Source organism: Sciurus vulgaris (genome assembly GCF_902686455.1).
Source record: "Sciurus vulgaris genome assembly, chromosome: 2".
NCBI lineage: Eukaryota > Metazoa > Chordata > Mammalia > Rodentia > Sciuridae > Sciurus > Sciurus vulgaris.
Window position 1 is genome coordinate 110,154,264 of NC_136462.1, and position 13,222 is coordinate 110,167,485.

The 13,222-nt window shown below is 40.9% G+C and overlaps 1 protein-coding gene across 1 annotated transcript in view; it reads left to right on the top strand.

Moving 5' to 3' along the window:
• Positions 1–13,222, top strand: part of TLN2 (talin 2) — a 419,729-nt gene that overhangs the window by 92,663 nt on the left and 313,844 nt on the right. Inside the window, exon 3 of the mRNA XM_079125623.1 lies at positions 12,780–12,832. The gene's annotated coding sequence lies outside the window, so the exon portion shown is untranslated. The remainder of the gene's footprint in view (positions 1–12,779; positions 12,833–13,222) is intronic.

Below are 13,222 nucleotides of genomic sequence, written 5' to 3' on the forward strand. Positions count from 1 at the left end.
TGAATGCTCTGTGCCTGATATACAGATTCTAGATCCACGTGATCTGGTGTGGGGAGCAGTAGGCACTGGGGAGAAGGCAGGCTGAGGTTGATGGAGTGAGAGGGAAGATGTCTGGGAAAGGCAGAGAATAAAATTTTGAGAACAGCTAGGGTAACAAAAAGTGACGTGAAGACGCAGTGGTGCTTCCTTCGCCTTGGCATCTTTTGGAAAGGAGGAATGCAGAAAGAGTATTTTCTAAGTAATTAAAATTTCCTCCAATGACAGACCAGACATTTTTTTCCCAAATGTCTGAAGTACATCATTTGCTTTCTCATTTTAAAATGTAGCAGATAAATGCCATGATTTCATTTTTTCCATGGGAAAGAATTCTGAGCTGAGCTGATGGCATGTTTACCTTTTGGCCTGTTAGGGTCAATGGATTGTGCTCTTCTTTCTGACATATCCCTTTCTGTATCTTCCTCCATTCCCTGTTCCTGTGCTGTTCAAATGTGACCATGTATCAGGCAGGGTTGACAACTATCAGGGTGCACCCAGTGATTTAGTCAACTGATCCTGGCTGCAAAGAGATTGCTTTTTTCTCCTGTATCTTTAAGTGCTTGGGTTATGCTTTTGCTTGAATTGGAGTAGAATTGTAGTAATGCCGGGTGTTTCTTTTGCTGCTTGGAAGTCCATGCTGATCACTCAGGATTGGTGGCTACCATGTGTTTTTGGTCTTGATTTATAGAAGTGTGACTGAGAAACAACCTGGAGAGGCCTAATATTACAGAATATATTTTTATTACTTACATTTCCCACATAGGGCAGTGTTAAGTTTGGAAATAAGGCTTTACTCCCAAACAACAGTGTTAATGCAGGAGGTGGAATGATCAGATTATGAGAGTCATAATCTAATCAGTGGATCAATTCATTTGATGGGTTAATAATTTGAATGGATTACTGGATGGTAACTAGACAAAGTGGGGTGTGGCTAGAGGAAGTGTGTCACTTAGTGGGGGGTGCCCTGGGGATTGTATATTTTGTCCCTGACTCCTCCTACTTTCTCTGCTTCCTGGCTACTATGAGGTGAGCAACTTTCCTTTTCCATGCCCTTTGGCCATGATATTCTGCCTCACCTTGGGCCTAGAGTAATGGAGTCCACTAACCACGGACTGAGACCTCTGAAACCATGAACCAGAATAAACCTTTCCTCCTCTAAGTCATTCTCATCATGTATTTTGGTCACAGTAATGTAAAGCAGATTAACACAGGCGGGGTGATCAAGAGGCAGAAGACAGGAAAGGAAAAAGCCAAGGTCAAAGCCATGACCTTGCTCCTGAGTGAAAGGCATAGCCAGTCAAACAGCTTAGGACTGACTATTTTATCATTCTTGTGATCCTAAACCATAAGGGTGGTCGCCAGTTACCTGGGATGACTGAGGGAAGGGGGAATATTGGTTTGGTGAAGGGGAGTTATACAAGGAAGTGGAAAACAGAGACTAGCCCTTTGCTGTTTCCAAATTTTGACCAACCATGGAAGAAACACTTTCTCCCCACATCTGTAAGACTCCCAGATGCCAGAGTATCAAGAACACACATAAATAAGAAAATAGTTAGTATAATTGGCTCTGTGATAAATGGATGCCAAATAGACAAATCCAGAATCTAAGAAAAGAGAATCTGACCTTGTAGCATATGGGTTGGTGTTGCCAGATTCCCCATTGGATTGCTTTGGGCTCGTACCACCTTTGACTCTGATGGGTGGTGGTACTTGCAGCCTTCATGAATGTGGGAGTAGCCCCTCACTACCTGTTTTCTAATGGATAGAGGGGTCTCCATCCTTTAGTGGAAGATGTCCCCACATGGATTTCCTTGTTCAGGACCATACGTTAAGGCAGGCAAAGCCTGATCTCACCAAGGAAAAAGAAGCAAATAATTGGCCTCCAAGAATTGGGGAGGTAGCAGGGGCTACCTGTGGCAAAGTTGTCCTTTCAGTTTCTGGTGTGTATGTATTTTAATAATTTACTTAAAGTCTAACACATAATAAATGTATGAGCAAGCTGTTATTCATATGCATTTTTAACTTTTATATGTTATATAAGTGAAGTATGCCATTATAGATAAATAAAAAAATTCAGGCCCAGCAAAAGAAAACAAAAGCTGCTTTTTAATCCTGCCATCTGGGAATAACCTCTGTTTTTAAAATAACGGATTTTGCCATATGTAAGTTTCCTTTTTTTTTTAACCTTATACATTTCCCCCTATAGATTTAAGATTCCCAAAATTGTGAAATTCAGAATGAAAATGTGATGAAATTCTATAATGACAAGAATGAACAAGTGAAGAATTTTGTAAATTCTCAAGTCTCTAATGATCTTTGGAAGATGGTGCCTTGGAAAGTGTGCAGTAGCTCAGGATGTTCTGTGTACTCTTCAGACCTTTGGTGACATTTGGGAACTTGGTGTTAGTGTGTCCTTCCTGGTCAGAGTGAGGATTGAAGTGTTAAATCTGAGAAGAATTAACTGCATTTGATTCGTGTTGCCTCTGCTTTCTCTGGTGGGCTGAGTAGGACATTCATGGCTTGTAGTTGGAGAGCCAGATAATGGGCATAAATCACAATCTGGGAAGGCTGGTCTCTGAACAGCTGTCAGCCAGCTGCCGCACTGGTAACTAGGCAGACAGTGAGTTTTCATCTGAGAATCTTAAATCGTGTCAGGAACAGCAGAGCTATGCTCCCACATACTTGTCACATAGACTGAACTCCAGTCCTGCCTCTACCTCCTGCTGGTTTTCTGACTGCAGGCCAGTGGCAAAGCTCCTGAGCATCAGTTTCCTTGCATGTATAATGCTGGTGATGTGCCCATCCCTGATAGGGTTAATTCAAGAAGGGAATTAGGCCAGATGATTCAGGTGGATTAGCTAGCACCTGGCTTGCCTGTTGCCCTGTAAGTTACCATCTTCCCTTGCTGTTGTGTTACTGCAATTCTGTGTAGGATGAGTTTGAACTGAGTATTGTGAGGAATGAATCTGTTGTAAGCTTGTATTACAAAAATATCTCCCCTAGCTACACACTCTGGCCATTTTCCTAGCCCACAAAGGAAACTGGTCTAACATAGGGTAGGTCAATTCTAAAGCAAGTAAATTATCAGTAACTTCTGATTCCCCCCTCCTCCACTGAATCTACTTGTCTAGAAGAAGGGAGGAGGCTGTTGAAGAAGATTGTTTGTAGATCTCAAAATCAGGATGTGTTTCCCACCCTGGGTAAGATTGGGATTATTTTATTCCCAGTAAGACAAATGGTAAGAAGCCAAACAGAGACTGGCTTTCCATATGAGCTTTTGTCCTAAGTGCTTTCAGTGTTTTTAATTACCCAGAGTATCCCTAGACCCCTGGGCCTGTGTTTTCCCTTGGAATTTGGGTGGACACAACTAAGGGACACTCTGGCCCTATAGCCTTCCACACACAGAGCTTACTGTTCTGGCCTGAGGGTGTGTACTCTTAGTGAAATTTAATTACAACCTCTGCTATGCTGGACCTCAGCTGGCTGGGTCTCCAGGGTTTAAACAAAGGCATGAGCCTCTCCAGAAGGAGATCAGGAAGATGTCCATTCAAGCAGGGGATCTGTGTGTGTTGCTAATCCTCTCTGGAACAGATACCAGACGGGGGAAAGGGCTATGTGACCTTATTTAGAAAAATGGCTATACTTTGTTAACCTTTATTCCCTTAAGAAGGAAAAATCATTACATGGCAGAGGTTCAGGCCCCATGGGGGATTTTTCTGGATGATTCTCTGTTGTAAGAGTCATGTTTCCATGGCTGTGATAAAATTATCAGTAACTCCTAACTCCTAATACCCCCCACTCTTTTTAGTCTCTGCATATTTCTTGCATATCCTAGGGTTTTGTTCATTGCTTTCTAGTGGTAGCAGTTAAGGATGAAGATATTTCTTTTAAAGGAAGAAGGAAAAAATACATTCATTTGAAAAGCAATTGCCCCATGTGTCCCTCCCTGCGTCTCACCATGCTCTGGTTCAGTACTGGTAAGTGATGTGCAAGTTCTGAGCAGATGCACTCAATGCAGCTGAATGGTGACATGGGCCCCTTACAGCCAGCTCAGCTTCTCCAAGCTCAGTCTTCTCAGTCACTCTGCCCTCAACCTAACCCTCCTTTCTCTCAGTTCCTGGAACACCATTTGGCTCTTTTACTAGCTAGCAGCTAATATTGTAGAGAGAATGCATTAATGTGGAATTAGAGGACCCAGGCCCAAACATAGGCTTTTACCTCCAATGTGCAGCTCTGGGCTCCCGAGCCTGTGTTTCTTTCCTTGCGCTTGGAATTACATTGTGCACTGCCTCCTCAGTCTCCCAGCTAGAAAACTGAACTCCTGGAGGACAGGATGTTGTTCATCCTGTTATTTCCAGTCATTTATCTAGTCATTCATTTCTTTATACAATTACTCTCCTAGGACCCAAGAATAGAGAGATGAACATGATATGTTGAGACACATGGTAGGAATTGTAATCTGCTGCTTCCTTTTTTTTTTTTTTAACAATCCACATATGGTTGAGGAAGCTTTGGATCCTCCTCTGCAGAGCATGCCCCGAGATAGGAGCAGAACATTATCCTGTTCCCAGAACCTGACTGCAGCAATGTGAAAACAGCCTTAGGAAAGCTTCTCATGGGAATGGCATTCTCAGTGTAGACATCAAGTGAGACCTCTCTGTTGAAGCTTTCCTGCCCTCCATAAGCTAATCACAGCATGAGCAAGGGAGAGAAGGGGATTTGGGTACACAGCTTTAATGACATGGGTTTTATAATCAGAAGCATGAGGATGCTCAGAAGCATGAAGCGTGGAACAGAATTTGAAGGACCTTATTAAATGGAAAGTGGATGTAGGAACAACTTGAAATATTGGTACTTCAAATGGGCTCAGACCTATCACCTATTTTACCTGAAGAGGGTAGACTATCATTACTCTTCCTTTTTGTAAAAGAGCAGTTTTGAGTAAAAAGCCCTGAAGGGCCACATTCCACTGGATCCCTTTTATTAACAAAATTGTACTTTGCAGTGAGGTGGGGTGTGGCAGGAGAGCCCTTCAAAGATGGGAGCCTGAAGGCAGTGGGTTGGTTAATTGCATGCTTGCCTCTTGGCTTCTTTTCAGTCTTTCATCCTGGATGACCCCTTATCTGTAATTTCTGAACCAAAAAAAAAAAAAAAAAAAAAAAAAAAAAAATCCCTTTTTCCTCTTTGTGTTTTCTATAAAGCTAAATAGACGATGATAACCATCGAAGCCCTGACTTTGGAAAGCAATTATGATGGTTGGATGGGAAGTGTCGAGATAGATTCCACTCAACATGTCTGTCTGTGGAGGTTGAGTTCAGGTGTTGCCATGGTTTAATTGACCTGTCTAGCATCTCTACTAGATACTCTTGATGACTTGATATCCCCATGGATTCTGGAAGCTTCCAGCTCTTACCTGTTTCCAGAGGGAACTCACTCATTGGGGCCAGGCGTGTCCAGAGAAGACCTACTGCTCAGAAGGTCTATTTGACCTGCACCTCAGAATAATAATAATAAACTGCACAGCTTAATAAGAAGTAACAGGGAAACCCATCTCCTAGAGATTATTTCAGTAGGTTTTAGATAAGGATTGAATTTGTATTGCTAAACAGCTCCATTGGTGACTAGGATGATGAGTCGGACAGAGGACTGTTGATTTCCTTACCCTCACCATTTAGTGTGGGGCATGGCCCAGCAGCATTTGCCTCACCTGGGATCTAATTAGGAATGCAGACTACCAGGCTCCACTCTGGTGTCCACCACAACTCACCCTTTAGAGATTCCAGGTGATTTGTGTGTAGGTTAAGGCTGATGAGACCCTGCTGATATGGTGTATGGTACGATCAGTATGAGATAGTTCCTGGAAATGGAATATTGACCCTATGCATTTATGTGTTTGGTTTAACAGTGCCTTTTCTCCTATGAGTGTGGCCAAAATTTGCACAGTTCTATTGTTTAGAATTATAATGTCAATCATTGCTTGTACAGATTATGACCAACTGTTCCTTCTAAGTGCTTTGCCTTGTATTGTCCATATACACACAACAATGTGATTCATTTAAATGTACTTGTTTTGTAATATGAGCTATAAGGAGGACTTGTGCACACACACACACATACACACACACATACACTCTCTCTCTCTCTCTCTCTTTCTCTCTCTATCTTTATCTTTGCCTCCATTCCTTGTTAATAAGCAGTCTCTGGTTGTCTCCCACCAGCTACAAGCAGAGGGGTGTTCCTCCTCCCTTGCATTGTGATTGTTCTTTAGATAAGTGACTGTTGCTGCATTTGCCTCCTGTGTTGGAATGTTATGTTTTCATTTCTGATACCTGTGGGAATGAACCCTTTTTAAAAGTCATAGCTGCTTCCCCTGTGTTCAAGGCATACTTAACACATAGTAGGAAGTTGATACATGTTCACGGAGGGAATGAATAAGTGAATGAGTGCTGATGAGTGGGAGCTCCCAGCGTACTCTGAGTATGGACCATGGAACACATTGGTGCTTTTTCCATTCCTTCCTGGGATGGAGGACGAGAATACTTACTTTTCTATTGCAATGTAGTACTTGAATCAAGAGATATAATCTATGAAGGCAAAAAAAAATTAGGCTAAATAGATTGACTCTTAGTTCAGTTGTTAGGTTGGCCAATTGGTGCTTTTCTCAGTTCCTTCTGGAACTTCAGCAGTGTCTTCTTACCCTACCCTGGATACCTTCCTGTCTCCTCTAAGGGATAGAGTCTTGTTCTCTGGTCCAGCAGGAACTTTGACTCATGACTTTTGAAAACACTTCAAGTCCTTTGCCTGAGTCACAGCCATCTAGGACCGAATTAGTCAGAAGTCCTATCACTTTGTCACATTAGGATTTTTTCCCCCTGGAGATGGTCTTATCCTGAGAGATGCTATAGTCAGTTTAGTATATCTATAAGCAATTAAATATTGAAAATAAACTTACAATTGAAAATGTTAAATCAAAATGCATCCCAATATCCATCTGAGTTGTTTTTTTTTACAGTGAGTTTGGGTGCTTTTCTGTTATACAGCATCTGGCTTTTATGTTGATGATGTCTAAGCATGACAATTTTTCACTTGTGGTTTTAAAACTGAGGAGAGTCCCATGCTTCCTGTCTTAATTGAGAAATTAAAAGTTTAGAATTTTGTATCTATTAAAAACATGAGAATTTTTTTTTTAATTTTAAAGCTAATGATAGGTTTTTGATCTACTTGAACTTGGTTTTCTAAATATCTCTCTTGTATGATAGGTTTTTGATCTACTTGAACTTGGTTTTCTAAATATCTCTCGTGTAATTTTCTTTATGATTTGGTACAATTTGATGCTACAAAGAATAGCCCCAAACACTTCGTGTAATTATAATGCTCAATCTTCACTTTTTTTTAAAAGCTTTTTGGACCTTATGGTCGGTTCTCCCATGGTTACCTTGCCTATTCTTTCTTGCAATCTTAGTGGCTACTTGTGCTCCTGTGGGAAGGCCTGTTGGCAGCTTTGTTAGAGTTTGGTACATATGATCATCCAAGTCTTGCATTTAGACAGAGAGAGACAGTATTAGGAGGGAAGTATGGGACTGTTGAGCAATCCCTTTGTTTGCCAGAGAATATCTTTAAAACCAGGCTTCAGGGTTGGTGGCTATATTCTAGAAGACTGGAATTGTCCTAGTCTGACCAGTGTCTCAATATCAATCAGAGAAATGAGGTACTCCCACTAACCCTCAACCTCTGATAAGGTTTTTATTTTCCCCACAGAATTTTCTTCCTAGGAATCTTCCTTCTTGCTTTCTTTCCTTTTTGTTCTTTTGATGGATAAATACTAATCAGCCACCAATCCATTACATTTTAGGAATGGAGGAAATTTGCAAAGGGCACAAAAATTATTGAAAGAAATTGGCAAAACTATTAAAGGACTTGATGTATTCTGAAGAGAGCTATGTAGGAGTTACTGTTACAAAGTAGAGATCAGTTGGTAGGATGTGGTAGTGTAAAATCATTGCTGATTATAAACCACTGAGAGACTGAAGGAACCTGTTCTTTTCCAGCATATCTGTTATTATAGAATTTATAGACTGGCCATGTTGACTTCATAAAAATAAGAATAACCTTACTTAAAAAAAAAAAATTTGGAATTGGGGATTGAACCCAAGGCCTCACACATACACAAGTATTCTACCACTGAGCTATATCCCAGGCCTCTAAAAATAAATTTGATGCCAGAGAAATTTTTTTCTCTAGACAGGCCCACATTTTTATTTTCAGTATTTTTTTCCTGGTCTTTGGGATGTTATTTTTATTTATTACAGTAGTTGAACACAGAAGTATCCTAAATATGACTTGAAACTATGCTTCCTCTAGGCAAATATATTTTGAAATCAAGGGAAAAGGCAATTCTGGCTAATGTGCTCACTGGGGAGTATAGTATGTCACTGTTTACTACCTTCCTTAAATGGCAAAAATTTCTCCATTATTCTTTTTCCAGTGCTGGGAATCAAACCAAGGCCTTACACATGCTAGGCAACTACTCTACTGTTGAGCTACAACCCCAGCCTACTCAAATTTCTTTTAAAACCACAATTGAAAGAATTCTTTCAAAATCACAATTCAGGTGAGAGTAGGAGGAGTGAATGTCCAAAGTTAGTGGTGGCCAGCAGTTGTGTTTTCCTGTTTAAAATGAACACAACAGGGCTTTCCTGGTCAAAATGGCATCATAGAACTTTAGTGACTGAAGAAAAATATTCACTGTGTCGGATGTGCTCCTGGGTTCTGTAGGAAGGTGTGTGTTTAGCCTCTGTACCACAAAAAATGGAGGACACATTTGCTGTGAGTGCTTAACATGGGTTCCATGTTAGTCAGGGTGAAGTCTGACCTTCTGCTGAACCCCCGGTACTTAAACAGAAGCAGGGTTCATAGTAGGCAACCCTAGGTTGAGGCAAGGGGAAAAAGAGTAGTTGAACAAGATGTCCTTAGAAATGGCTGAGAAGATCAGAATATCTGCCATGGCAATCTGTAGCTATATCAGTGCCCACTTGGAATTGGGCACAATGTGAAATTCCTTCTTGAGGGAGCACTGTTGGGAAAGGAATTTTTGCCTCAGTTGAGGGGGTTTTCACTGCTATTTAATATGCATACTCTTCTTGAGTAGTTAAAGATGCAGAAGAAAGATAGCATTGTTTAAAGACAATTCTCAGAGGGCGCTCTTGGCCATCTTTTCTGGGTGTGCGGGGCCCACCACAGTCCGTATGTCAACACAGTTTTGTTTGTTCAGAATTTGGTAACCTGAGGGGGACTGCAGTCTTGCCAGAGCACTTCTGTTCTTCACGAATAGTGCCACTGAAAAATGCATCTTGTGCAACTTCTTAAAATATTCTGCTTAAAAGTTCAATGTGCTATAGGGCATGTTATAGACCATCCCAGTGAATAGAAGACAAATGATCTTTTCTCAGGAGTATTAAAGATCTTGGGACAGGTAAAGCTCCCTCTGTTCATTGTTTAAGAAAAGGAAGAACTTTTTTCTCTACAACTTGCTCCTAAATATCCAAAAGAAGTAGGTTAGGCCATTTATTGACATACTCAGGGCTGTACAAGTCCCTTTTGTTCTCGTTGCTCCTGAGCAGGTCATATGTATCTCTCTCTCTGAACTTCTCAAACAAGCCTACAGATGAGACCAAGGGTAGGTTTGGGGTGGAAAGTTATGCCTGGCCATGGAGAACTCCCATCAATTCCATTCCTATCAGTGACCTAAAAGAGTGACCTTTGCCAAGCACAGTGGCATATGTCTGTAATCCTGGGGCCTTGGGAGGCTGAAGCAGGAGGATCGCGAGTTCAAAGCCAGCCTCAGCAACAGCTGAGGACTGGGGATGTGGCTTTATGGTTGAGTGCCCCTGAGTTCAATCCCTGGTACCCATAAATAAATTAATTAATTATTTTTCTTTTAAAAGTGACCTTTCCACAAGATTGCTGGATACTCTTCATTGTTTGGTTGGCTGTTCAACAATAAAGCTTGTACTCATATTGCCCTGGGAGAACTCTAATTCTTGGAGTTTTTCACAATTGTGTTACCCCCTGAATGGTGAGGGCCATCTGCTGCAGTGTAAAGCATGAATTTCAGAAGTGACTACAAGTCCTCCTTGGGAAGGAAGGGGCAGAATTAAAATGATGTATCCACATTAATGTCAGTGGTCCCTTGGAAACTGCTTTCTCTTTAATTGACATAGTAATTGCACACAGGATTTCAAGGTAGTAGTAGATGATTCCATGGTATGACTAGTAAAGACTCACCAATCTATTTTGTATTTAATTTTCAAATAAATATTTTGAAGAACCTTCTAAAGTTTACAACAGATTTTTGAGATGTTTATTTCCAAGACCAGAACTAAGGAATGGACATTATGTCTGTGGAGGGTAAAACAGTAAGACATTTGCTGAAAAACCAATTAAGATGCAGTTAAGTTGCCATTGGTGTCCCTGGGTGAGATATGTAATGTGGCATGTGGGCTGTCTCTGATCTTGATTGCTCTGTTTGTCTAAGCCCCTGATGGACCCGGAGGGAGACCTGGTTACAGGTGGTTCTGCTTTTATTACTGTGCAGGTATAAATGTGGATTGGAAGGCTTTGCCACAATTTTCCTTAGTTGAAGGAAGCTTTACAGAATTTGTGGGCTTATTTTCCTTGATGAGGCTGCCATTTCCTTTCAAAATGAAGTGTTGTTATTTCTAGGGAAAGGCATGGTAACTGGAATTTACTATATTTGACAGCTTTTTCTCAAATACCTTTGAAACATGGAGCTGCCAAAGCAACAAATGCTGGAACTCCCTTCAGGTTCCTCTTGAGGGGATCTGAATATAATTCTTAGTTTTTGAAGTTTCTAAGGAGGACGGACACCTTTGTGACAGAGCAGGAAGAGCACTGGGTATGGGGGTGGGGCAGTGAGCCTGGGTGTCCATCTGTGCCATTGATTCCTGCCTGACCTCAGAGGAGCTGCCTTAGGTTCTGGGTCAGGTTCAGTGCCAGAGCAATGGGCCTGGTAATGAGTGCAGCCTCCTTAAATCGTGAATTTCAGACAGGAATCCACTGCACACTTCACTCCAAAGTGGGTTATCATAGCTATATTGATCTGTAAAAACTCATTGTATCATCTGTCACTTGGCTTCTGGCCTGTCTGGAGAGAGAACAGTGGCGTCGTCTGTGACTCTGAATCCAGATTTGGAGATGAAATTTGGAAACATGAACGCACAGGCAGGCTGTGAGAAGTGCCACTTGGAAAAATGCAAGTCAGTGTGAAATATAAAGGCCGGTTGATAGATGATCTTCTCTGTTTTTGTGTCACCTCTGTTGCCCTTCCTAGTTCTTAGGTGTTTGGCAACAACTCTGAGGCAAAGCCTTTCATTTTAGCTGTCATAAAATGCAGAGATGGGTTGGAGAAGAACAATTTTGTAAAGCTCAGAAGGTTTGACTTTACAGCTCTGTTTGCTGCATTTTCAAATACTGCTGTATTAGCTGCCTACTCTGCCAAGGCCATGTGCTTTGTGCCTGGTGGCCACCCTGATCCATATTGTCTGAATTTATGTGGCCAGATTTTGAGCTGTGCTTCAACAGTTAACACACTTCCCTATTGCCATTAAAAAATCATTTTATATTTATATATAATATATGTACATATAATATGTATGTGTGTATAGAATGTGTGTGTATATCTAAAGAGTAATATGTGCTCACTTAGATATCTGTAAGACATAGAAAAAAAATAAAGAAGAGAATGAAAATTCCCTCCTTGGAGTGAAACATATTCACCGACCCTCCCAGGAACTGGTGCTAAATTCTGTATAGACAGTAAGATCTGAGCCAGCTGTTTGCAGATACCTGGGATGGACAGAGCATAGCCACATCTATGTGACTTGTAATTATTCCACCCTGAGATTGAATGCTCCACTTATTACAACTCTTCCCACTGACTCCTCTTCTTAATGCAAATGTGCTTTATACATTAAGAGACTTAAGTGATTTGTGATTCACTCAATCTTTCAAGCTCCTTAGGCAAATGATTTTCTGTGGAGTGAAAAGAAAGTCATAGTGCTCACCTGCTTTTTAGCTTTTCCCTTTCTGGAATTTCCCAGGCATCTTGGTGGCCAAGTGTGTAACCTTGGCTGTGTCCTTGGAGAAACCTGTCGCCTCTCCTGGATCTTCTCCAGCTAGGACATTTCAAGAAGGATTTTTTTTTTCCTGCTCTGAATGTATTTTCAGCTCCCTTTGTTCTTTTCTTCCTCTGTCCTGTTAGCTTGTTGGAGAACCTGGAGATCTCATGTAGCTCCTAAGAGCTGGTGGTGATTGTCCTATACCTGGGCTCAGCTCTTTACCCTAGTCATTCTTTGTCCTGCCAACCTCCTTTAGATTTTTGGTTTCAATGAGCTGTATAGTATTAAAGACTCAAGGATCCTAATTAGGGAAAGGTTACCTTGGTTTAGGGTTCATGTCTATTTCTTTCTTTCTTTCTTTTTTTAAATTTAGTTGTCAGTGGATCTTTATTTTTTACTTATTTGTATGTGGTGCTGAGAATTGAACCCAGTGCCTCACACATACTAGGCAGGCACTCTATCTATCACTGAGCCACAACCCCAGCCACCTACATCTATTTCTTCAACATACATATTCAACCCTTTATTTTTCTGCCAGTGGAATGATTACCTGTAAGGCTTACAGAAAGAATTCTGTAAAGTTGTAATTTTTTTTTTTTTTTACAGATATTTGCTGTTTTCTGGCTATTCTTCACTTTCTTCCCTCCTTGACACACAAGGTAGTAGTTCTAAGTTTTTTTATGCTTTTTAACTCTGCTGGGTCCCTTGAGTGAAAGATATACTATGTTTATGGATTGGAAGGTTTACCATTAAGATATCATCTCCCCAAATCGATCTATAGGATCAATGCAATCTCATGCAAAATCCCACAAGTGGTGTTTTCTTGTTTGTGTGTGTTTGTAAGCAATCAACAAGTTGTTCTAAAATTAACATGGAAGTGGAAAAGGACTCAAGGTAGCTGAAACTCTTTTGGAAAAGAACATAGATGACTGACCCTCCCTGATTTCACAATTTACTGTAAAGCTATAGAAGTCAAAATGTATGATATTGACATAGGGTAGGTGTATTAGATCTATGGAACAGACTACAGGGTTCAGAGAAAGACCCAC